Source organism: Aythya ferina (genome assembly GCF_964211825.1).
Source record: "Aythya ferina genome assembly, chromosome: Z".
In the NCBI taxonomy this organism is placed as follows: Eukaryota; Metazoa; Chordata; class Aves; order Anseriformes; family Anatidae; genus Aythya; species Aythya ferina.
Window position 1 is genome coordinate 12433944 of NC_140299.1, and position 3800 is coordinate 12437743.

General features: G+C 42.3%; 1 long non-coding RNA gene across 2 annotated transcripts; it reads left to right on the forward strand.

Moving 5' to 3' along the window:
* The first annotated feature begins 387 nt into the window (after positions 1 to 387).
* LOC311427688 lies at positions 388 to 3418 on the forward strand. Of its 2 annotated transcripts, none has more exons than XR_014687489.1 (5): positions 388 to 590; positions 781 to 923; positions 1971 to 2022; positions 2722 to 2830; positions 3145 to 3418. It is a non-coding gene; the product is annotated as an uncharacterized lncRNA (long non-coding RNA). The 2 variants fall into 2 exon arrangements; XR_014687490.1 differs by having other exon boundaries at positions 1975 to 2022.
* The last annotated feature ends 382 nt before the right edge of the window (positions 3419 to 3800 follow it).

Genomic DNA, 3800 nt, shown 5'->3' on the forward strand with positions numbered 1-3800 from the left:
GTCCCTTGTCCTTGCAAGGCTTTCTTCACTCCAGATATAAACAGATGCTACAAAATCTTGATCCATTAAGGGGAATAGCTGTGATTGTGGAGGATCTCATGGTGCACTCTTCCTTTTCAATGGTTATAACATCAGTTACAATTTCTCCTGATGTTTCTTCAAGTGTGGCTGTGTCTTTGAGGGACAGTTTCGTAAATTCTGCTGGGTGTAAGACTTGAAGGGAAATGAAACATTCAGGGAGTGGGAACATCCAGCCGAGGAACTGTAAATGCTTAGGATAGGCTCGGATTGCCCACGTGATGGTCAGACCACACAGCACAGTGTCAGGAATGAGGGATGGCACTGTCATCACAAGAGGAGTGTTTGAAAGATGCAGAAGCCAAGATCCAGACATCTCCCCTGTCTGTGAGAGTTCACTTCACCTTGCCAGTCACATTGTGGGAAGCGCAGAGCAGATGTCCCAAACCATCAGTCTCACTGCTGTCTTCTTGACAGAAGTAGGAGTTTCATGGCTTCTCCTTTCTGCTTGACTCTGGAGGAAAAACAGTGGGTATTACCTAACAGTACCACCACCCCAGCAGATGTCTATGGTGAGAGCCATCCTTCTGTTTTGTGCACTTATTTTCATACTGAATATTTTCCTGCCTGAATCTCAGATTGCAACAAATGCGCATTTCAGCAGCTGGTGTCTGTTGTGGTTTGTTTTTTTCTTTTTGTCGGTCTGATATTCAAGATTTTGTTTCCCTCCCTGTTTTTGTTTTGTTTTGTTTTGTTTTCCAGGTCGAGGTGATTCAGTTCAGGTTTGCAGCATGTTCTGGCTGTGAACACAAAAGCTTTGAAGCTGATGGCTCCAGTTGCAGTTGTACCTCAGTTGTGCTGAGGTTCAGCTCACAGTGTTTGCCTTGAAAAGTGAAACCAGGGAGGTATTCCTGTTTTCATGTTTTGCTACAAACTCCACCTCAGGCCAAGGTCACTGAAAGGTTGGGCAACCTCCATAGCCTGTGAGCAATCCCATGTTTATTGCTTTTCAGCGGCTTTTCAATACTTTCATATGACACCTTGGCACAGGTTCATTAAATTGTGATAAATTTATGACTTGGCTTTGACCTTTTCCTTCCATTTGGACTTTAAAAAAAGATATACATTGCTCATTGTATTTAAACCAACATGGAGTGAAGCCTGTGGTAAAAATTGTGCCTTACATATAAAACCCTGGGCCACACCCTTACGTCCAGACTGTGGTATGTAATGTTAATCTGCGTGCATGGTAGGCAGTAAAGGCCAGCACACACTCAACTTTCCTGCAGGTATTTTAGTGTAGAGAAACCAGCTTTGTGCACTGACAGAAAACCCTGGCTGATGCTGTGCAGGGCAGAGTGTGGCAGGGAGCTGCTGCAGGGGTCGGGGAGGAAGGGGCTCCACCAGGCCTGGCTGTGCAGCAGCAGGTTTCCAGCTCCCCCCTGCAGTGTGCAGCTCTCCTGGCTGCTCTTTTACAAGTGGAAGTCATATTGCTCACTTAAGAGCAATCAAAAGGCTGCTTCTTGGTCTGTGACGCACCAAGGAAAATTCCTTGCAATACTGCAGCTGTATTCACCCCGAAAATTACAAGAAGATGTCAATTCAAAGCATCGTGTTCTGCACCAGGCCTGAGTGCAGGACCCCATAATGTGGGTTAGCCTTCCCACTGCAGGTTACCCTGCCCTGCTTGTGCTGCCCTGCAGGTGCTGAGATCTCCTCTCCACCTCTCCACTATGATTTCCAGCCCTCCTTTTGCTTTCGGTCTTCTTAGCCCTTCAAATAAATAGACAACATTGTTAATCATAGTGCTGAAATTAGAAACAATGCTTCAGCTGAAATCTTGGAGTTAGACCAGAATAATGACCCTTGCTTGTTCATTGGAACCACTTTAGGTAATGTGTCATGAAATCTGCTTCTTCTTAATTATGATGACATCCGTTGTTTCTGCCCAGGTAGAAAGACCAAGCAGCTGGGCTATTAACTATACCATGGACACAAGCCAAGGTATGTAACAGTCCCAATCTAGACCATGTTTGTACTCTCTCATCCCTTTTATCAGATAAAGGTCTGAGCTCAGGGAAGTAATGACTCTAAAACAGAGTCAGGTAAGACCCTGGCTGTATAATTCAGAAGGTCACAGCAGGAGGTGTAGCAGGTAAAATGACTGTTGTGATCCAGGATGTGTAAGCTGTAGAACATGGAGAATCTCAGTGATGATAACAACTCTGCATACAGAGATAAGTGAGATTCCTGTGAGAGTATCGTGAACAGTTTTGAACGCTCATAAAAAGCTGAAGGAAAATTTGGTGTCAGGAAGATCTATCTTACTGAGCAAGAAGTTTAAAGCCCTAGATTTAGTTTACTTGTTCAAAAACGTGATAAAATGATAATTTCTTGGTTGACTACAGTTATCTGCATGGAAAAGAATTTCTGATAATACTTAAATCTTAATTTTTGTAAACAAAAGATTCACTCACTACAGGTTGGGTTTAGACAAATTTACACGTACATCTTGAGCAGTCAGGACAGCTGATGTCAGGTGTGCAGTAACTTCTTCAACACGTTCAAGTCTTGAGAAAACCAAATGTAACAGGTCAGAAGTAAACCTGACAAAAAGATGAGTGACATTCTTTAGACTGCAGGGCAGACCAGGTCACCATAACTGCCTGTTCTGCCCTGACAGATCTTATGTTATGTTTACAGTACCCAGTGAAGAACAGGATAGAGACACCTTAGCTTGATCGAAGAGTGAACAACACTGATGATGGAATTGTGTTGACAGCGAGTCTATCTAAGCTCACCACTCATTACGGTAAATTAGGTGGATCAGAACTCTATGATAATAATGCTACATAGCTTCCTGCTTTCCTAACTACAGCTTTACAGTATTTGAGATGGCACCTGTACCTGTAATCTTTATTGGACTGTGCACTGAGAATATTGCTGTGCCTGAGAAATCAGCTTTCTAATTACATTGAAAGGTCAGCATATTTGAGAGCAATTTTATTAGCTGTAACCGTCAGTCATTTCTTCACTTTAGCTAGGATGAAATATCCACTGAATTAGATTATCTTTTGTCATATATTTTCTAAGTATTTTTATCATGCAACTCCCTTTATTTTTTAGGTCTTTCAGCTGATTTGCCCCAGTGTAAACCAGAAGAGAACTGGACAGGTTTTAGTTCCATGCTGTTACACTTTAGAAGCTGCACTGCTACAGCAATCCTTCAAAAAGATTTGCCATGGGAAGAAACAGCAGGATGTCAAACAGTGTTCTGCTGTGCCCTGTAGTGCTGCTCAACCCTCCCATTAAGCCAACAACACATTCTAAGTTTCAGTACTATGCCACCTTTCTTTTTTTTTTTTTTTTTTTTAACATTTTGACACAGATGAATTTAATCCTCCAGGGGGGAAAAAAAGACTAATCATATTCAGTTTGGGGTTTTAGCCTGCTTTGATCTGCATGGATGACAAGCAATTTAAGAATGAAACAAAAAATATGAAACAGATAAGAACCTTTCCCTTGGGGTGAACTAGGTAGACAGCAGATCTAGCTCAGTAGCTCATCTGTTTTATTTAGTTGCTTGAGGAGTGTTCTTTGTGGTCTCTCCCAGGAAAAAACACTGCATATTTGCCTTGTGGTACTGGTTGTTACACCCTGCTTTTGGGGCAACCAGGAGGGAAAAGCATGATTATTATTTGTCTTTGAATATAGTATGGGGGATAATCTTTCAGCTTAATCACGTATTTTCCTGTGGTTTTCTGGCATGAAGTGTCTCAATG